Genomic DNA, 22,760 nt, shown 5'->3' with positions numbered 1-22,760 from the left:
CCAGTGGTTGAGAGTCTGCCTGCCAATGCAGCGGACATGGTTTCAATCCCTGGCCCAGGAACTGAGATCCCACATGCTGCGGGGCAACTGAGACCACAACTACTGATGCCCACAGGCCCTAAAGCCCATGCTCTAACACCGCGTAAATCAATATTCTCAAATTGACGAAAGTTTATCCCAAATATATATCTACCCATCTATACGTCAGTATCTATCTAAAATCATTTATATCTATTGTAAATTTTTAAAATATTTTGAATATTTATATTTAAATCTTTTATATATTATATAATTTCAGATCAGAATATCATGAAATTCATGATATATCTGTATCTGTATATATTTTTAAATTTAATATCTAATATTTCAGAAGAAAACAAATTTAACATACACCATTTAACAATTAAGAATTTTATTTTAATTTGGTTTAAATTTAAAAACCATAAATTTGGTTTAATGGCAGTGTTTTTGGTTAGGGATTGAATATATGTTATAATGTAGATTAAAGTGTAATTGTAGTTGAAGCTGCAAAAATATGTGAAAACTATTTTTATAATCTAATTGGTACGCATGAGTTTTATATATAAAATAATTGACTTGATTATCTGAATATGTTCTCTATATTGTTTATGATGGCTGAAATGTATCAGTAAAGATGTTTTTGGAAGCAAGTAGCAGAAAATCGATTCAAATTAGATTAAAAGTAAGGAGATTTATTTATTCACATAACTGGAAGACAAGTGGTAAAACACATTTAAGTATTAATTCAGTGGCTCTGGGTTTCTTTTTTTACAAATCTCCTTTTGTGAGGTATTTGTATATGTATACATATATACAATATGTATATTTGCAAAGAATAAAATATAACCATTTGCATAAATATAGCTAAATCTTAAACCAGTGAGGCAGAATTTAAAAAAAATACAACCATTTTGAAGGTTCTATATGATGAGTTCTGATAACCCTAATAAAGATAGAACATTTTCTTTACTACCGCAGATTCTTTAGTGGTCTTTGCTAATAGCTTACGCTGAATGGTGTGGGATTCGTGATCTCCGAAAGGGAAGATTTAGCTTCGGGACCAGGAACCAGGCTTGATCACTCAAGAGCTTTTGTGTAGCAGAGTTTTATTCCAGTGAAAAAGGGACAGGGAAAGCTTCTGACATAGACATAAGAAGGGGGATGGAGATTGTCCCCTGCTAGTTTTAGCAAGCTGTTTTCTGTCTGTTAGAAAGTTATTAATCAGATAAGGGAGACACCTCAAGGCTGAGGGAGTTTCACCAGGCCCCTGTCCCACAATTTGCATTTTTGAGATAGGATGGCACGAGGTGTGTCATCCCCCAGCCATAGAACAATTGATATGAATACTGGTTTGAGAAAAGGAAAAAAAAGTCACTTACATGGAACCATTTTGAAGAAAGGTAAATTCCAAAGCAAATCCATAGTTGCATTAACATAGCTTAAGAAAAACATTTCCATCATAAAAACGCATTGGTTAGCTCAAGGTTTGAGAAAAGTTCAAGTGAAACCAGGTGTCCTCATAGCAACACAGAATTTTAAGAGACACTTGCAGCCTATTTCCTCCATTTGGAGACACCTGGCCTTCTTTCCTGTTACCCTCTTATTGCTTCTCCATCTCAGCTCTTGGCAACCACTAATCTTATCTTTAACATTGCAGACTAGTCTCCCTATTATAGAACTTTATAAATTGCCAGTCACAGCTGGCTTTTCCTTCTGCCTAGGATGAGGCTTTTGAGATTCGTATATGTTGTTGTGTGTATCAGTATTGTGTGAAATCTAAAGTTCATGCTTTTTAATTTCTAAGTAATATTACACTGTAAGAATATGCCACAATTCATAAGTCCATTCACCTGCTGCTGGACATTCTAATCATTTCAATTTGGGGCTGTTATGGATCAAGTTGTTATGAACATTTGAGTAGAAGTCTTTGTGTTGTCATATATTTTCACTTTTCTTGGGTAAACACCAAAGGAGAGATTACTGAATGCTATAGTAAGTGTATGTTTAACTATTTTCCAAAGTGGCTGTACCATTTTATAATCCCATCAACAATATATGAGACATCTAAGTTGTGCTACATTCAAGCCTATACCTGACATTGTTAAACTTTTTAAGTTTTATCCTATTTCAGTCATTTCTTAGTGGTATCTCATGGTGACTTTATTTATATTCCCATGCTGAGTAAAGATACTGAGAATACTTTCTAGATGCTTATTGGTCATCTATATAACCTTTTTTAGTGGATGTCTAAAACTTTTGACTTTTTTCTACTGGTTAATTTGTCTTATTATTGAGTTTTAAGAGTTATTTATGTATTCTGGGTACCAGTTATGTGGAAAATGGTTAATCTAGTATGCCTGAGTTGCTCTAACCTTGCATATTTCTAAAATGGGCCTGTTTACACTATTGGCCTTTGGTCAATTCTTGGGAACTGAGCTCATGGGATGCTGACCAGTAAGAGTGTTATGCATACTTCAGGCCTTGACCTATACAAATAATCTGATTTATGTTGAGCACCTGATTTTTCTTGGAATTAAATAGAAATAATGGTTGTGCTCTATTTGTGAATGTAATGTACTAAATGCCCCTGAATTATACAATTTTAAATGATTGATTTTGTTACATAAATTTTACCTCAATTAAAAAAATAGCAATTTAATTAATAGGCAAAGAATTTGAATAGACTTTTCTCCAAAAAAAAAAAAAACATAAATGGGCTACTAAGCATATGAAAAAATTCTCAACATCAGTAGTTATTGCTGCTGCTGCTGCTAAGTTGCTTCAGTTGTGTCCGACTCTGTGCGACCCCATAGACGGCAGCCCACCAGGCTCCGCCGTCCCCAGGATTCTCCAGGCAAGAACACTGGAGTGGGTTGCCATTTCCTTCTCCAATGCATGAAAGTGAAAAATGAAAGTGAAGCCGCTCAGTCCTGTCCGACTCTGAGTGACCCCATGGACTGTAGTCTACCAGGCTCCTCTGTCCATGGGATTTTCCAGGCAGAAGTACTGGAGTGGGGTGCCATTGCCTTCTCCATCAGTAGTTATTAGGGGATTACAAATCAAAACCATATTGTGATACTACTTCACACCCACTAGGATAGCTGCAATGCAAAAGACAGATAACGACAACTGTTGGCAAGGATGTAAAGAGTTTGAAACTCTCCTGTATTTCTGGTGAATATGTAAAATGGTTCAGTTGCTGTGGAAATCAACAGTCCCTCACAAAGTGGAAAAGAGAAATATCATATAGTCCAGCCATTCTGCTCCTAGATATATACCCAAGAGAAATAAAAGCCTATGTCTTATTTGTACATGATGTTTATAGAAGCATAATTCTTAATAGTCAAAAAGCAGAAACAACCCAAATACTCATCAAGTGATGAATGGATAAGTATAATGTAAACCTATTCAATGACATGTTCTGCAATAAAAAGAAATTACAAACTAATATGCATTACAACATAGATAAATCTTTAAAGTTCTCAGTATAGTCTCAGTATATATCAATATGCAGCCATGAAATTAGAAGACGCTTGCCCCTTGGAAGCGTCTAAAACTATGACCAACCTAGACAGCATATTAAAAAGCAGAGACATAACTTTGCTGACAAAGGTCCGTCTAGTCAAAGCTATGGTTTTTCCAGTGGTCATGTATGGATGTGACAGTTGGACTATAAAGAAAGCTGAGCACCGAAGAATTGATGCTTTTGAACTGTGGTGTTGAAGACTCTTGAGAGTCCCTTGGATTGCAAGGAGATCAAACCAGCCAATCCTAAAGGAAATCAGTCCTGAATATTCATTGGAAGGACTGATGCTCAAGCTGAAACTGCAGTGCTTAGGCCACCTGATGCGAAGAACTGACCCCTTGGAAAAGACCCTGATGCTGGGAAAGATTGAAGGTAGGAGGATAAGGGGATGCCAGAGGGTGAGATGGTTGAATGGCATGACCGACTCGATGGATATGAGTTTGAGCAAGCTCTGGGAGTTGGTGAAGGACAGGGAAGCCTGGCAGGCTGCAGTCCGTGGGGTTGCAAAGGGTCAGACACGACTAAGAAACTGAACTGAATGTTCTCAGTGAAAAAAAGTCACAAAAGATGATGGCTTATATACTTACATTTACATGAAATGTCTAGGATAGGAATATTTATAGATATATAAAATAAATTAGTGGTTTGTTGGGGCATGTGGAGTTGGGGCTTTAGAGAGGAATGGATATTTATTGTTAATGGGCATGGGATTTTTTTATTTTTAGGGAGGTCAAAATCTTTTATTTTTAATCTGTTTTATAGATTGAGAGGATCATTGCACAAGCCTGTGAATATACTGAAAATGTTGCATTGTTCACTTTAAGTAAGTGAATTTTGTAATATGCGAATTATTTATTAATAAAGCTGTTTAAAAAGCAATGACTGTGGTAGCTGGTATCCCTCAGTTGAATTATAAACCAGGTTGTGACTAAGTCATGAATATATTCATTATATAAGTGATGAATATCTCTATGCATACACACCAGACACAACTTGAAAACTCTTTTAAAACAAAATCTAAATACTTATTGCATATACTGTAAAAAATATAAATGGAAATACTGCATTATTTTATCTAAACACCTACAGAATCTTTTGGAAGCCATTCTAAAAATAATCAATAATTTGTTCTAGAGTCTCGCAAACTTTTCTTCTGAGAGACAACATTAAACATTTAAAAATTTCAATATAATATAATTGATAAAATATGTAGTATTACAGTGGATAAGACCTGAAAGGAATGAACCATGCCTGTTAACTGTTTGATATAACTTCTCCAGGCTACCGAATGGCTCAGGGGTAAAGAATCCACCTACAGTTCAGGAGATGTAGGTTTGATCCTTGGGTCTGCAAGATCCCCTGGAGGAGGAAATGGCAACCCATTCCAGTATTCTTGCCTGGGAAATCTCATGGACAGTGGAACCTGGCAGGCTACAGTCCATGGCGTTGCAGTGTCAGAGACGACGGAGCTACTAAGCAACAATAACATAACTTCTCCAAGTCTTGCCTTCCTTATTTATAAAATGTGTACCATAACAGTACCTGCTTTAGAAAATCATGAAAATTAAATTAGATAATGGATGTAAAGTCCTCAAATAAGTATTAGATATTATGGCAGCCACTATTATTATTATTGCTTTTTTTGGTATATCATGTATATATATATATATATATATATATATATATTAGTGTCTAGGATTGGCAGTCCCTAATGTGTAGGATTGGAGAAGGCAATGGCACCCCACTCCAGTACTCTTGCCTGGAAAATCCCACGGACGGAGGAGCCTGGTAGGCTGTGGTCCATGGGGTTGCTGGGAGTCGGACACGACTGAGCGACTTCACTTTCACTTTTCACTTTCATGCATTGGAGAAGGAAATGGCAACCCACTCCAGTGTTCTTGCCTGGAGAATCCCAGGGACGGGGGAGCCTGGTGGGCTGCAGTCTGTGGGGTCGCACAGAGTCGGACATGACTGAAGCGACATAGCAGCAGCAATGTGTAGGATTATCTACTGCAAAATTTCTGGAACAGATTCTAAAGGATTAGATACTTCCTGTACTATATTCAGGGTTGACAGATTAGTCAAGAGATGGGGGATGTTTAAGAGGGAATAATAAATTAATATAATGTTCCTACAGTCTTTGAGGCTTCCCAGTTGTTGGGTTCTAGTGGTACAGAATCCACCTGCCAGTACAGGAGACATAGGAGATGTGGGTTTGATCCCTAGGTTGGGAAGATCCCTTAGAGGAGGAAATGGCAACCCTCTGTAGTATTCTTGGAAATATCAGGGACAGAGGAGCGTGATCTTTGTGGTCACATGCTGTGAGAAGCACATTTCACCACTGGATTTGGAATTCCACATTATTTTAAAAATCTATGTTCTCTTTGTACAAAAGAACTGGTAATTATGCATCATCCTATGATAAGAAGATAAAAACCCCCAAACTCTGTGGCAACCAGCCCTGAGGAACACAAAAGACATTCCTGGTTAAACAGTCAGCTGCTGTTGGAAAATTTGAAAGCTGTTTGGTTTTTCCATAACACTCCTTGTAGTGTGTGCATTGACCACAGGACGGAGCAACTAGATTTTTCTTCACTATTGCAAAGTGAATTCCTCTCCAAATACAGAGGTATGTCTTTATTGTGTAACGTTCTTCCACCCAAGCTACTTCTCAATTACTCTTCAGGAATAAATTGTTCGTAGAGTAAAAATGCTCAAAGGAACCTACTCAACTTGATAAACTGTTTTCTGTTTTTAAATGAAACTACATAAGAGATTGGATTTTCCTCCTGGTTAACTTTCAGTTACATGGGAATGAGATAAAATGAAAAATGAAAGAAGGAGAGATTGGAAATATTTCAGAGATTGACTGTCAGATGCTCAAGCAATTCCTTTCTGCCAGGCTGAAAAGAAAAGAAATCCTCCCTAGCTGAGGACATGTGCTTTTTAAATAGAAGAAGGAGTTTTGCCACATGTTTGGGCCACTGTCTTGTTTTAAAAGATCATTATCTTGTGTGCATTTGTTTGTAATTGTCTCAGAAGACTGAATGTGAGTATGAAGTGGGTAGCTTTACTACTCTTTGTATTTAAGGGAGAGCACAAGAAAATGATTTGCCTAGTTAGCTGCTTCTTGCTGCATCGTTCTCTTTGGTGCGTTCCTCTCTGCTTCTGTTCTATTTGAGGTACCCAACTTTAACTTTCACCCTACTCTGCCTTACTTCCTAATAGTGTGTGTGTGTGTGTACATGGTTTAACTTTTTTTTTTCCTGTAGGGTTTCCACTATTATTAGTTCTGATTTCCATATATTAATAATATGCATAATAATTTTATTTTTCCACATCACAGCTCTTTGAAAGTCCTGTTTCCCATTTTCCTTTGCACGTGTCTAGTTAGTCAAACAAAGGTGAAAGGAGATTCCAGAAAAAGGAATATTAGAGGTAAAAAGGATTGGAGATCAGCTGCTTTAGATGTTTTGCTTTATAGAAGAGTTAGCTGAGAGCCAAAGGATGATATGTTTTCCAGGATCACACATTATCTAAGTGACATTAAATCCTCTTTCCAAATCATCACTTATATCTGTGTTAGCATATTTGTTGTTGTTGTTCTTATCCAGAGAGGCAATTGATGGAGTTATTCAAGTAAAGAATAGCAGCAGCGGTTCAGGCTTCTTTTCCACTGACACATTTGAAGACATTTAATTTCCTTTTGGGAGAAGGCAACGGCACCCCACTCCAGTACTTTTGCCTAGAAAATCCCATGGACGGAGGAGCCTGGTAGGCTGCAGCCCATGGGGTTGTTAGAGTCGGACACGACTGAGTGACTTCACTTTCTCTTTTCACTTTCATGCATTGGAGAAGGAAATGGCAACCCACTCCAGTGTTCTTGCCTGGAGAATCCCAGGGATGGGAAGTCTGGTGGGCTGCCGTCTGTGGGGTTGCACAGAGTCGGACACGACTGAAGTGACGCAGCAGCAGCAGCAATTTCCTGTTGGGTTAACAGCACTGCTACACAAGAGGCAGGTTATCAAAGGAGGTGCTGGCTTTTGTAGGGCTCCTCCCTTCTATTCATATCGGAATAGTAGAAACAAAGGACACTTCTTAGTTTGCTATTGCTGATACAGGAAGCTTCAAGTCTGGGTTTCTCAGAATTGTCACAGATACGTGTGTCACATATATATGGCACAGTCAACAGCATTACTCATTGGAGCTCCGGATGTCTTTGTCAAGGGCTTGTCTTATGGTAGACCTGACGAGTCCTGAATTTCAATGGGTTTAACAAAATGTGCTCTAATTTATCTCGACAGCAATGAGATGTTATTTTGTTAATATGTATTTGTGATGTAAAAAAATTAGATGAGCTAATAGAACTTGCTAATTTATTAATAAATCCATAGGAAGAAAGGTGTTGCCTTTAGGCTAACTCATCGTTCAAAAGTGTGGCTACTTCTCTTTTAGAGCACGATTTTGATTGCCATCTCTAGTCTATTTCATTTTATTTAATGAAAGACTTCTACTGGTTACTAATGAACGGGTAATATTTTATGTTAAACATACCAGTTCCTGACAAATATACCCAAAAATTCAAATAAGAAGGAAACACAGACCCAAAGAGAGAAATCAGTGTTATCATGCTCATCCATGTGAGTTTTAGTTTTATATTATCAACAAGAGTAGGGACAATGAGACTTCCATAGTGATACTAATTGCTGTCATCAAGTCTTGAACGAGCAAAACAGAAAATAAAAGCATTTTTGTAAATTATTTACTTGTTTTCTGAGAAGTTTCATTCGTATTGCTTTTGAAATGTTTTGGAAGTATATTATTACAACATATTAACTAATTGGTTTAGAAGAGAATGGTTATTATATATACCAGTCAAGGTCCAAATAAGAAAACCCACCTCTCCAGGTCTTTCAAAAGGGGGGATTAATTAAATCCAGGGAACAATTACTGGAACGTGGTTGTCTATATATTTTTTAAATAAAGAGGTGACACCAAAAAGCAGATGGTGAAGCAATCTAGAGTTAAGAGCAGTAAGACAGTTCTGCCACCCCAAAGCTGGAAGGACAAGATAAAAAGGGGTGGTATGACCAGAATCCAGAAGCTGGGTCTTCCTATGGAAGTTAGAATCATGGGGACAGGTGGAAGGCTGTGTAATGAAAGTTGGAGGTAGCAGGCTATGTGACCCCTGCCAAGGATAGCACCAGGAGTAGAGAGAGATGAAAGACAGAAATAGCCTGGATTTTATTCTGTACCTGCCTTCCAGTCTTTTGTTATACTTATCAAAGGCTATGCCTACTTGGCAGTTAGAGGGTAAGCTGCTGCTGCTGTTGCTTCAGTCGTGTCCAACTCTGCGCAACCCCATAGACAGCAGGCCATCAGGCTCCTCTGTCCCTGGGATTCTCCAGGCAAGAATACTGGAGTGGGTTGCCGTTTCCTTCTCCAATGCATGCATGCATGGTAAGTCGCTTCAGTTGTGTCTGACTCTGTGCAATCCTATGGACAGCAGCCCACCAGGCTCCTCTGTCCACAGGAGGCAAGAATACTGGAGTGGGTTGCCATTTCCTTCTCCACAGAGGGCAAGAGAAAGAAAAATAAATATAGTTCCCTGTGATATTGAGAAGATCAGAAGATTAGGGGCGGAGAAAGCTTGCATAATGATTATTCACTGATAATAAAATAAGAACTCCTTGAGATATTCAGAAAGAAAATATTTATCTTTTACCTAAAGAAACAAAAGGATGACAGAGAACTTCCTCTCAACTAATTTAACAAGAGACAACTCAAATTACAATCCACATGTCACGGTTGTTTTTTTTTTTAAATACAAGGAAGTGGAATAAAATACTCTCAGCTTTAATTTGTGTTAAAAGCTCTTTACCCAAATGACTTAGCCTTGCTTTCATTATGGTGCTAATGAATACCAAATATTTGTACAGATAATAACTATGTTCCTGTATTCATGTTAATGTTTAAGAGGTTAGCTTTAATCATTAACACGTATAACCTATGTAGAGTATGTCAGCCAAGTGATAATATTGGCCATAATTTAGTCATATGTCAACAGAACTCCCATTATTTTAGCCATAACTGTTACGGGTGTTTCCTTTATTTACTTAGGCAAAGATCTAGCCGTGGAAACTTGGAGACAACTTTATTTTCAATCAGCAACTATTTCCCTCATTGTCTATGTGACTACAAATATGTTAAGTATTTTAGGAGGAGGAAGAGAAAGGACAGCCTTGGTTTCTATTCTCAAGAGACAGTGACAACAAAAACCCATTGTATTAAAGTGCTTACTCATGCTGACCACAAGAAGGCATAGGACTAAATGTGATACAATGGGTTCAAGACCACAGTCTTACTAGTTTGAATTCTTGGCTTTGTTTCTTTCTAGTTGTGTTCTACAAACACTTTGAAAAGTGTTTCTGAGCCTTGGTTTACAGTACAAAGAGGGATAATATTACCTACCACATGTGGTTGCTATGAGAAATGACTATACATGTAAACAGCACAGGGTACAGCATGTAAAATGCTCCATAAATGATAGTTACTATTAGTCATTTTAATAATAATAATCATGGCAGGAATAGATTGGCAAGACGTAAAGGGGATTAGAACTGAGCTTTGAGGAATCAGAAGAATGAATAGGTCAAGGAGGACAGTATTCCAGAAAGCACAAATAGCTTTGGGAAAGGCATATAGAGAGGAAAGAACATGTCTGGAAAGATGTATAAATATGACTAGTGGATGAGGAGAAAACTAATAAGCAAAGGAAGAATATCAGATCATGAAGATGTCAAAAGTAAGGCACTGATAGGGTTCAACCTCTTTTCTAAACACAGGATGCAAGTAAGGAAGTTGAATTTGTAAAGATTTTTCTAAATTGAGGTATGGTTCACATGGTATACAATATGCAGATCACAAATGCTTGGTTTTAACAATTGTATAAACTTCTGTAAATACCAAAGAAAATCATATTATAGACTATTTGCAGCACACCAGAAATTTCTCTCATGCACCTTTTCAATCATTTCTCCCTTCCCCCAACATGATTTCTGTATCTGTCACTATTTAATGACTTTTATCTGTTCTTGGAATCTATATAATTGGAATTATTTGGGAATCAGTCTTCCATTCCTGGCTTTTAAAATTTAACATAATGTTTTTGAAAGTCATGATTTGCTGAATGCTATATCATATTTATCTGCATTTTAAAATTGTTCATAATATGTCCTTATTATCATTTTAGTGTTTTTATTCCTGATGCTAAATTTTATTTCCTCTATTTTTCTGACTATTCAACTTGATTAATCTTTCCAGAAAATCAGACTTTATTGATTGTCTTGGTATTTTGTTCATTTCCTGTTTCAGTTGTTTCCACCCAGTTTGGAGTTTTCTTTTACTTTGCATATAATTTGCTCTTCTTTTTTAATTAGAGTTTATTTACATCATTATATTAATTTCAGATGTTCAGCACCGTGATTCAGTATTTTTACAAATTATATTCCATTACAAGTTATTTTATCAAGTATAATTTCCTATGCTATTGGAAAGATCATTCTTGCTTATCTATTTTATACATAGTATTTTGTATCTCTTAATCTCATACCCTTTTGCCCCTTCCCCTTACTTCTCCCCTTTTGTAACCACTAGTTTGATTTCTATATCTGTGGGTCTGTTTCTGTTTTGCATATATATCCATTTGTATTATTTTTAGGCTCCACATGTAGGTGATATCATACAGTATTTGTTTTTGTCTAATTTATTTCGCTAAGTATAATATTCCCTCGGAGAAGGCAATGGCACCCCACTCCAGTACTCTTGCCTGGAAAATCCATGGACGGAGGAGCCTGGTAGGCTGCAGTCTATGGGGTCGCTAAGAGTCAGACACAACTGAGCAACTTCACTTTCACTTTTTACTTTCATGCATTGGAGAAGGAAATGGCAAGCCACTCCAGTGTTCTTGCCTGGAGAATCCCAGGGAGAGAGGAGCCTAATGGGCTGCTGGCTATGGGGTCGCACAGAGTCGGACACGACTGAAGCGACTTAGCAGCAGCAGCAAGTATGATATTCCCTAAGTCCGTCAATGTTGCTGCATGTAGCAGAATTTACTTCTTTTTTATGACTAATAGTCCATTGTAAATACACATCTTTTTATTCATTCATTGATAGGTATTTGGGTTGCTTCCATATCTAGCCTGTTGTAAATAGTACTACTATTAACATTGGGGAGCATGTATCTTTTCAAATTAATGTTTTTGTTTTCAGATATGTACCCAGGAGTGGAACTGATGAATCATATGATAGTTCTATTTTTAGTTTTTTGAGGAGCCTCCATACTGTTTTCCATTGAGGTTGCACCAGTTTACTGTCCTACCAATAGTGTATGAAGGTTCCCTTTTCTAAACATCCTTTCCAACATTTGGTATTTATAGACTTTTTAATGATGGTCATTCTGACTGGTATGAAGTAGTGTCAAAATATGCTACAGAAAACATAAAAGAATAAGAAATCACATGTTGAATTTATCTAAGAAATCAAAGTTTGGTTTAATGTTATAAAATCAATTAGTGTAATTTACTACATTAAGAATTTAAAGAATTATAATTATATTTTCATGTCAATACATGCAGACAAATTCAATATTCATATAAGATAGATATGTTAGTAACCTGAGGGAAAAACAAAATTTCTTAATTTGATAGAGGTTAGACTTAAAAGGGAAGGAAATCCAAAGAAGAGGGGATACATGTATACGTATGACTAATTCACTTTGCTGTACAGCAGAAGACAACACAACATTTTAAAGCAACTATGGAATTCCGGTTGAGCTATTTCAAATCCTGAAAGATGATGCTGTGAAAGTGCTGCACTCAATATGACAGCAAATTTGGAAAACTCAGCAGTGGCCACAGGACTGGAAAAGGTCAGTTTTCATTCCAATCCCAAAGAAAGGCAATGCCAAAGGATGCTCAGACTACCGCACAATTGCACTCATCTCACACACTAGTAAAGTAATGCTCAAAATTCTCCAAGCCAGGCTTCAGCAATATGTGAACCATGAACTTCCTGATGTTCAAGCTGGTTTTAGAAAAGGCAGAGGAACCAAAGATCAAATTTCCAACATCCACTGGATCATGGAAAAAGCAAGAGAGTTCCAGAAAAACATCTATTTCTGCTTTACTGACTATGCCAAAGCCTTTGTATGGATCACAATAAACTGTGGGAAATTCTGAAAGAGATGGGAACACCAGACCACCTGACCTGCCTCTTGAGAAATCTGTATGCAGGTCAGGAAGCAACAGTTAGAACTGGACATGGAACAACAGACTGGTTCCAAATAGGAAAAGGAGTACGTCAAGGCTGTATATTGTCACCCTGCTTATTTAACTTATATGCAGAGTACATCATGAGAAACACTGGACTGGAAGAAACACAAGCTGGAATCAAGATTGCCAGGAGAAATATCAATAACCTCAGATATGCAGATGACACCACCCTTATGGCAGAAAGTGAGGAGGAACTAAAAAGCTTCTTGATGAAGGTGAAAGTGGAGAGTCAAAAAGTTGGCTTAAAGCTCAACATTCAGAAAACGAAGATCATGGCATCCGGTCCCATTACTTCATGGGAAATAGATGGGGCAACAGTGGAAACAGTGTCAGACTTTATTTTTCTGGGCTCCAAAATCACTGCAGATGGTGACTGCAGCCATGAAATTAAAAGATGCATACTCCTTGGAAGGAAAGTTATGACCAACCTAGATAGCATATTCAAAAGCAGAGACATTACTTTGCCAACAAAGGTGCGTCTAGTCAAGGCTATGGTTTTTCCTGTGGTCATGTATGGATGTGAGAGTTGGACTGTGAAGAAAGCTGAGCACCGAAGAATTGATGCTTTTGAACTGTGATGTTGGAGAAGACTCTTGAGAGTCCCTTGGACTGCAAGGAGATCCAACCAGTCCATTCTGAAGGAGATCAGCCCTGGGATTTCTTTGGAAGGAATGATGCTAAAGCTGAAACTCCAGTACTTTGGCTACCTCATGCGAAGAGTTGACTCATTGGAAAAGACTCTGACGCTGGGAGGGATTGGGGGTAGGAGGAGAAGGGGACGGCAGAGGATGAGATGGCTGGATGGCATCACTGACTCGATGGATGTAAGTCTGAGTGAACTCCGGGAGTTGGTGATGGACAGGGAGGCCTGGCGTGCTGCGATTCATGAGGTCGCAAAGAGTCAGACATGACTGAGCGACTGAACTGAACTGAACTGAACTGATACTCCAATTAAAAAAAACTATAGCAACATTATACTTAATAGCAAAATGAAAAGTTTTTGCTTTGAATTGGCAATAAGAACAGTAATCTTTGTTTCACTATGTCTATTAAACATTGTATGGGGTGTCTTTAGAAAAGCAAAATAAATCAGAAGGAATGGAAGACAATAGACAAAATTATCAGTATTCACTAATGATATGATTCTACATAAGGCATTCCAAATATATTTGTAGATAAATTATTATAATTTAGTTTCAAGAAAAACAGATGATCACAGTAAGAACAGTGAATCTTGGGACATTGTAACTTGCTCCATTCCCAAAAGCACATGGACTTTTTTGAACTAGATATAAAAATTATTATTCATTTTTAATAAAATGATATGCTTCAGTGACAGACATGTAGGACAATGGACAGAACCAGTATCCCAGAAAAAAAAATCATGAATAAACAGACACTTAAGATATGAGAGACATGGCATAACAGATAAATGGAGAAATACAGGTTTTTTTCAACCAAAAGTGCTGGTACAATTGGAATCCACACTGAAAAAAAATTTAGACTACCTCTACCTCCAAAATTCTCAGATATATTAAAGGTTGACTTGTTAATGGTAAAAGTGCTATTTTGAAGGCATTAATATTGAAAAATATTTTTGTAATTTTTGAAGTAGTGAAGAACTTCTTTATTTTTTAAAAAAATTAATTAATTTATTTTAATTGGAGGCTAATTACTTTATAATATTGTAGTGTTTTTTGCAAAACATCAACATGAATCAGCCACAGGTACACATGTGTTCCCCATCCAGAACTCCCCTCCCACCTCCCTCCCCATCTCATCCCCTAGGGTCATCCCAGTGCACCAGCCCTGAGCACCCTGTCTCATGCATCGAACCTGGACCAGCAATCTGCTTCACATATGATAATATACATGATTCAATGCTACCCTCTCAAATCATCCCACCCTCGCCTTCTCCCACAGAGTCCAAGAGACTTTTTAACATCTGTGTCTCTTTTGCTGTCTTGCATACAGGGTTATCATTGGCATCTTTCTAAATTCCATATATATGCATTAGTATACTGTATTGGTGTTTATCTTTCTGGCTTACTTCACTCTGTATAATAGGCTCCAGTTTCATCCACCTCATTAGAACTGATTCAAATGCATTCTTTTTAATGGCTGAGTAATAAATACTCCATTGTGTATATGTACCACAGCTTTCTTATCCATTTGTCTGCTGATGGACATCTAGGTTGCTTCCATGTCCTGGCTATTGTAAACAGTGCTGCGATGAACATTGGGGTACATGTGTCTCTTTCCATTCTGGTTTCCTCCGTGTGTATGCCCCACAGTGGGATTGCTGGGTCATGTGGCAGTTCTATTTCCAGTTTTTTAAGGAATCACCACACTGTTCTCCATAGTGGCTGTATACTAGTTTGTATTCCCACCAGCAGTGTAAGAGGGTTCCCTTTTCTCCGCACTCTCTCCAGCATTTATTGTTTGTAGACTTTTTGCTAGCAGCCATTCTGACTGGCGTGAGATGGTACCTCATTGTGGTTTTGATTTGCATTTCTCTGATAATGAGTGATGTTGAGCATCTTTTCATGTGTTTGTTAACCATCTGTATGTCTTCTTTGGAGAAATATCTGTTTAGTTCTTTGGCCCAGTTTTTGATTGAGTCACTTATTTTTCTGGAATTGAGCTGCAGGAGCTGCTTGTATATTTTTGAGATTAATTCTTTGTCCATTGCTTCATTTGCTATTATTTTCTCCCATTCTGAAGGCTGTCTTTTCACCTTGGTTATAGTTTCCTTCGTTGTGCAAAAGCTTTTCAGTTTAATTAGGTCCCATTTGTTTATTTTTGCTTTTATTTCCATTACTTTGGGAGGTGGATCATAGAGGATCCTGCTGTGGTTTATGTCAGAGACTGTTTTGCTTGTGTTTTCCTCTAGGAGTTTTATAGTTTCTGGTCTTACATTTAGATCTTTAATCTGTTTTGAGTTTATTTTTGTGTATGGTGTTAGAAAGTATTTTAGTTTCATTCTGTTACAAGTTTTCCCAGCACCACTTGTTAGAGAGATTGTCTTTTTTCCATTGTATATTCTTGCCTCCTTTGCCAAAGATAAGGTGTCCATAGGTGTGTGGATTTATCTCTGGGCTTTCTATTTTGTTCCATTGATCTATTTTTCTGTCTGTGTGCCAGTACCATACTGTCCTGATGACTGTAGATTTGCAGTATAGCCTGAAGTCAGGCAGGTTGATTCCTCCAGTTCCATTCTTGTTTCTCAAGATTGCTTTGGCTATTTGAGGTTTTTTGTATTTCTATACAAATTGTGAAATTATTTGTTCTAGTTCTTTGAAAAATACCATTGGTATCTTGATAGGGACTGCATTGAATCTATAGATGGCTTTGGGTAATCATTTTCACTATATTGATTCTTCTGATCCATGAACACGGTATATTTCTCCATCTATTTGTGTCATCTTTGATTTCTTTCATCAGTGTTTTATAGTTTCTATATATAGGCCTTTTGTTTCTTTAGGTAGGTTTGTTCCTAAGTATTTTATTCTTTTCATTGTAATTGTTAATGGAATTGTTTCCTTAATTTCTCTTTCTGTTTTCTCATTGTTAGTGTATAAGAATACACTGGAGTTCTCTGTGTTAATTTTGTATCCTGAAACTTTACTATATTCATTGATTAGCTCTAGTAATTATCTGGTGGAGTCTTTAGGGTTTTCTATGTAAAGGATCATGTCATCTGCAAACAGTGAGACTTTTGCTTCTTCTTTTCAAATCTGGATTCCTTTTATTTCTTTTTCTGCTCTGATTGCTGTGGCTAAAACTTCCAAAACTATGTTGAATAGTAGTGGTGAGACTGGGCACCCTTGTCTTATTTCTGACTTTAGGGGAAATGCTTTCAATTTTTCACCATTGAGGATAATGTTTGCTATGGGTTTATCATATATGGCTTTTATTATGTTGAGGTATGTTCCTTCTGGAGAAGGCAATGGCACACCACTCCAGTACTCTTGCCTGGAAAATCCCATGGACGGAGGAGCTTGGTAGGCGGCAGTCCATGGGGTCGCTAAGAGTCGGACACCACTGAGCGGCTTCCCTTTCACTTTTCACTTTCATGCATTGGAGAAGGAAATGGCAACCCACTCCAGTGTTCTTGCCTGGAGAATCCCAGGGACAGGGAAGCCTGGTGGGCTGCTGTCTATGGGGTCGCACAGAGTCGGACACAACTGAAGTGACTTAGCATGTTCCTTCTATTCCTGCTTTCTGGAGTGTTTTTATCATAAATGGATGTTGAATTTTGTCAAAGGCTTTCTCTGCATCTATTGAGATAATCATATGGTTTTTATCTTCCAATTTGTTAATATGGTGTATCACATTGATTGATTTGTGGGTATTAAAGAATCCTTGCATCCATGGGATAAAGTCCACTTGGTCATGATGTATGATCTTTTTAATGTGTTGTTGGATTCTGTTTGCTAGAATTTTGTTAAGGATTTTTGCATCTATGTTCATCAGTGATATTGGCCTGTAGTTTCCTCTTTTTTGTGGTATCTTTGTCTGGTTTTGGTATTAGGGTGATGGTGGCCTCACAGAATGAGTTTGGAAGTTTACCTTCCTCTTCAATTTTCTGGAAGAGTTTGAGTAGGATAGGTGTTAACTCTTCTTTAAATTTTTGGTGGAATTCAGTTGTGAAGCCATCTGGTCCTGGGCTTTTGTTTGCTGGAAGATTTCTGATTACAGTTTCAATTTCCGTGCTTGTGATGGGTCTGTTAAGGTTTTCTATTTCTTCCTGGTTCACTTTTGGAAAGTTATACTTTTCTAAGAATTTGTCCATTTCTTCCAAGTTGTCCGTTTTATTGGCATATAGTTGCTGATAGTGGTCTCTTATGGTCCTTTGTATTTCTGTGTTGTCTATTGTGATTTCTGCACTTTCATTTCTAATTTTGTTGATTTGATTCTTCTCCCTTTTTGTCTTGATGAGTCTGGCTAATAGTTTGTCTATTTTGTTTATCTTCTCAGAGAACCAGCTTTTAGCTTTGTTGATTTTTGGTATGGTCTCCTTTGATTCTTTTTCATTTATTTCTGCCCTAATTTTTATGATTTCTTTCCTTCTACTAACCATGGAGTGCTTCATTACTTCCTCTTCTAGTTGCTTTAGGTGTAGAGTTAAGTTATTTATATGACTTTTCTCTTGTTTCTTAAGGTAAGCTTGTATTGCCATGAACCTTTCCCTTAGCACTGTTTTTACTGTGTCCCACAGGTTTTGTGTTGTTGTGTCTTCATTTTCATTCTTTTCTATGCATATTTTGATTTATTTTTTGATTTTGGCTATGACTTGTTGGTTATTCAGAAGTGTGTTGTTTAGCCTCCATATGTTTGTATTTTTAATAGTTTTTTTTCCCTGTAGTTGACATCTAATCTTACTGCATTGTGATCAGAAAAGATGCTTGGAATTATTTCAATTTTTTTGAATTTACCAAGGCTAGATTTATGGCCCAAGATGTGATCTATCCTGGAGAAATTTCCATGTGCACTTGAGAAAAAGGTGAAATTTATTGTTTTGGGATGAAATGTCCTATAGATATCCATGAGGTCTAACTGGTCCATTGTATCATTTAAAGTTTGTGTTTTAAAAGTTTGTGTGTTAAAATTGTGTTGCTAATTTTCTGTTTAGTTGATCTATCTAAAGATGTGTGTGGGGTATTAAAGTCTCCCACTATTATTGTGTTACTGTTAATTTCCCCTTTCATACTTGTTAGCATTTGCCTTACATATTGCGGTGCTCCTAAGTTGGGTGCATATATATTTATAATTGTTATATCTTCTTCTTGGATTGGCCCTTTGATCATTATGTAGTGTCCTTTTTTGTCTCTTTTCACAGCCTTTATTTCAAAGTTTATTTTATCTGATATGAGTATTGCTACTCCTGCTTTCTTTTGGTTTCCATTTGCATGAAATATCTTTTTCCAGCTCTTCATTTTCAGTCTGTATGTGTCCCTTGTTTTGAGGTGGGTCTCTTGTAGACAGCGTCTATAGGGGTCTTGTTTTTGTATCCATTCAGCCAGTCTTTGTCTTTTGGTTGGGGCATTCAACCCATTTACATTTAAGATAATTATTGATAAGTATGATCCCATTGCCATTTACTTTGTTGTTTTGGGTTGGAGTTTATAAACCTTTTATGTGTTTCCTGGCTAAAGAAGATCCTTTAGCATTTGTTGAAGAGCTGGTTTGGTGGTGCTGAATTCTCTGAGCTTTTGCTTATCTGTAAAGCTTTTGATTTCTTCTTCATATTTGAATGAGATCCTTGCTGGGTACAGTAATCTGGGTTGTAGGTTTTTCTCTTTCATCACTTTAAGTATGTCCTGCCATTCTCTTCTGGCCTGAAGAGTTTCTATTGAAAGATCAGCTATTATCCTTATGGGAATTCCCTTGTGTGTTATTTGTTGTTTTTCTCTTGCTGCTTTTAATATTTATTCTTTGTGTTTTATCTTCATTATTTGGTTAATATGTGTCTTGGGGTGTCTCACCTTGGGTTTATCCTGTTTGGGACTCTCTGGGTTTCTTGGACTTGGGTGGCTATTTCCTTCCCCATTTTAGGGAAATTTTCAACTATTATGTCCTTAAGTATTTTCTCATGGCCTTTCTTTTTGTCTTCTTTTTCTGGGACTCCTGTGATTCGAATGTTGGAGTGTTTGACATTGTCCCAGAGGTCTCTGTGGTTGTCCTAATTTCTTTTCATTCTTTTATCTTTTTTCCTCTCTGCTTCATTTATTTCCACCATTCTATCTTTCACCTCACTTATCCTATCTTCTGTCTTAGTTATTCTACTGTTGGTTGCCTCCAGAGTGTTTTTGGTCTCAGTTATTGCATTATTCATGATTGATTGACTCTTTTTTATTTCTTCTAGGTCCTTGTTAAACATTTCTTCAGTTCAGTTCAGTTCAGTTCAGTCACTCATTCGTGTCTGACTCTTTGCGACCCCATGAATTGCAGCACGCCAGGCCTCCCTGTCCATCACCAACTCCCAGAGTTCACTCAAACTCATGTCCATCTAGTCAGTGATGCCATCTAGCCATCTCATCCTCTGTCGTCCCCTTCTCCTTCTGCCCCCAATCCCTCCCAGCATCAGAGTCTTTTCCAATGAGTCAACTCTTTGCCTGAGGTGGCCAAAGTACTGGAGTTTCAGCTTTAGCATCATTCCTTCCAAAACATTTCTTGCATCATCTCAATCCTTGTATCCAGGCTATTTATTTGTAACTCCATTTTGTTTTCAAGATTTTGGATCATTTTTACTATTATTATTCTGAATTCTTTTTCAGGTAGACTCTCCGTCTCCTCTTTTGTTTGGTTTGGTGGGCATTTATCATGTTCCTTTACCTGCTGAATATTTATCTGCCTTTTCATCTTGTTTAGACTCCTGTGTTTGGGGGTGGTCTTTCTGTATGCTTCAAGCTTGTGGTTCCTCTTTATTGTGGAGGTTCCTCCCTGTGAGTGGGGTGGACGAGTGGCTTGTCAAGGTTTCCTGGTTCGGGAAGCTTGTGTCAGTGTTCTGGTGGGTGGAGCTGGATCTCTTCTCTCTGGAGTGCAATGAAGTGTCCAGTAGTGAATTTTGAGGTGTCTGTGGGTTTGGTGTGACTTTGGACAGCCTGTATATTAATGCTCAGGGCTATGTTTCTGCATTGCTAGAGAATTAGCATGGTATGTCTTGCTCTGGAACTTGTTGGCTCTTGGGTAGAGCTTGGTTTCAGTGTAGGTATGGAGGCTTTTGGATGAGCTCTTGTCGATTAATGTTCTCTGGAGTCAGGAGTTTTCTGGTGTTCTCAAATTTTGGATTTAAGCCTCCTGCCTCTGGTTTTCAGTCTTATTCTTACAGTAGCCTAAGACTTCTCCATCCATACCGCACTGATGATAAAACATCTAAGTTAATGGAGAAAAGATTCTCCACAGTGAGGGACACCCAGAGAGGTTCTCAGAGTTACATGGAGAAGAGAAGAGGGAGGAGGGAGATAGTGTTGACCAGGAGGAGAAGAGGGGGAATCAAAAGGGGAGAGAGCAATCTAGCCAGTAATCAATTCCCTATGTGCTCTCCACAGACTGGATCCCTCAGAGAGGTTCACGGAGTTACATAGAGAAGAGAAGAGGGAGGAAGGAGATAGAGGTGAGCAGGAGGAGAAAAGGGGGAATCGAAAGGAGAGAGCTAGATCTAGGCAGTAATCATGGATGTGAGAGTTGGATTGTGAAGAAGGCTGAGCACCAAAGAATTGATGCTTTTGAACTGTGGTATTGGAGAAGACTCTTGAGAGTCCCTTGGACTGCAAGGAGATCCAACTAGTCCATTCTGAAGGAGATCAGCCTGGGATTTCTTTGGAGGGAATGATGCTGAAGCTGAAACTCCAGTACTTTGACCACCTCATGCGAAGAGTTGACTCATTGGAAGAGACTCTGATGCTGGGAGGGATTGGGGGCAGGAGGAGACGGGGACACCAGAGGATAAGATGGCTGGATGGCATCACTGACTCGATGGACTTGAATCTCAGTGAACCCCGGGAGTTTGTGATGGACAGGGAGGCCTGGTGTGCTGCGATTCATGGGGTCACAAAGAGTCGGACATGACTGAGCGACTGAACTGAACTGAACTGATACGTTCTCCACAGCCTGGAACACACACAGAGATTGCCAGAGTTGTGTAGAGAAGAGAAGGGGGAGGGAGGTGATAGAGGTTACCTGGGGGAGAAAAAGGAGAGTCAAAGGGAGAGAGGGCAATCAAGCCAGTAATCACTCTCCTAAGTTAAAATGGGTACTGAAGATTGGATTCTTAAAGGTACAAAATTGATAACAAATACCAAAAAGTAAAGATTAAAAATCTAGAGTAGCGGTTAGACTCTCAAAAATACAATATTAAAAAAACAAAACAAAATCACAAAAATTATAAAATATATATATTTTAAAAATAGGGTCTTTTTTTGCAAGGTAATAGTAGGTTATAAAAATGAAAATTAAAAGAGTAATAAGGGTCTTAAAATTTAAAAATTAAAAAATGATAATAATAAAATATATCTAGGATTTCTCTGGCGCTGTTGCGGGCAGTTTGGGGTCAGTTCAGTTTCAGATAGTTCCTTGTTCCAGCTTATACTTCTTCTCGAGGTCTATAGGCCCCTTCTAATGTAGTCAGTGCTAACTACAGGGTTTTAATCTGTTGCACCTGTCACTTCCAAAGCAGTTCCCTCTGTTTATTTTGGCTTCTTCTGTTTGCAAGTCTCTTCAGTGTCTAATTTCTACCCTGACACAAGGTAGCAGAGGTGGTCACTTATTTAGGCTGACTTGTTCAGTTTTGCTGTGAGGAAGGAGGAACACTGCAAACAGATATCACTGGTGTGTGTGGGGAGTGCTCGCAGTGTTTCAGCCTCACTGGGTTTGCCCCCACTCACGGTGTGTGTGCTTTACCTGTCGACACTGCTCAGGCTCCAGGCTGCTTAGCAGGGGATCTGTCTAAAGTGGGCCCTGGGTTGCATGCACTTTCCAGGTCTAAGCCACTCAGGTTCAGGTGCTCGGGTACTCCACAAAGGCACAGACTTGGTTGGACCTGTGTTTTGTGCCTTTCCCAGGTCTGAGTAGCTCTGGCGACCAGGTGCTTGGCGAGCACACTCTCCCCAGGTGGGGCGGTGTGTCTTACCACTTCCCCCATCCCAGCCACTCAGTTTCCCGCTTGGTGCAGCAGGAGTGCTGTCTCAGGTGTGTCTCTGGGGAACTGATCTCTGGCTGCGACCCTCCTGGCTGATGTCAACTGTCCAGGATCCCAGGAAGCCTTGGTTAGCAACTGGGGGCCTGCTTGCAGTTTGGTGGAAGATGCCTCTCTGGGGCCGAGATCGCCCCTTTCCGCTCTGGCTGTCACCTGCCTGCCTCTCTGCCTCCAGTGGGGG

At 38.4% G+C, this 22,760-nt stretch overlaps 1 long non-coding RNA gene across 1 annotated transcript in view; it reads left to right on the top strand.

Annotated features, from left to right (window-relative positions):
* Positions 1-6,036: 6,036 nt before the first annotated feature.
* The window catches only part of LOC147374666 (uncharacterized), a 70,088-nt gene continuing 53,364 nt past the window's right edge, over positions 6,037-22,760 (top strand). The window contains exon 1 of the long non-coding RNA XR_015163012.1: positions 6,037-6,176. This is a non-coding gene — a long non-coding RNA (uncharacterized LOC147374666). The remainder of the gene's footprint in view (positions 6,177-22,760) is intronic.

This window comes from Bos grunniens, chromosome 4 (genome assembly GCF_055505025.1).
Source record: "Bos grunniens cultivar Pamir isolate PY7600 chromosome 4, Bosgru_T2T1.0, whole genome shotgun sequence".
In the NCBI taxonomy this organism is placed as follows: Eukaryota; Metazoa; Chordata; class Mammalia; order Artiodactyla; family Bovidae; genus Bos; species Bos grunniens.
Note: the sequence above shows the minus strand (reverse complement) of the source record. Positions and strands in the feature narration are given on the sequence as shown.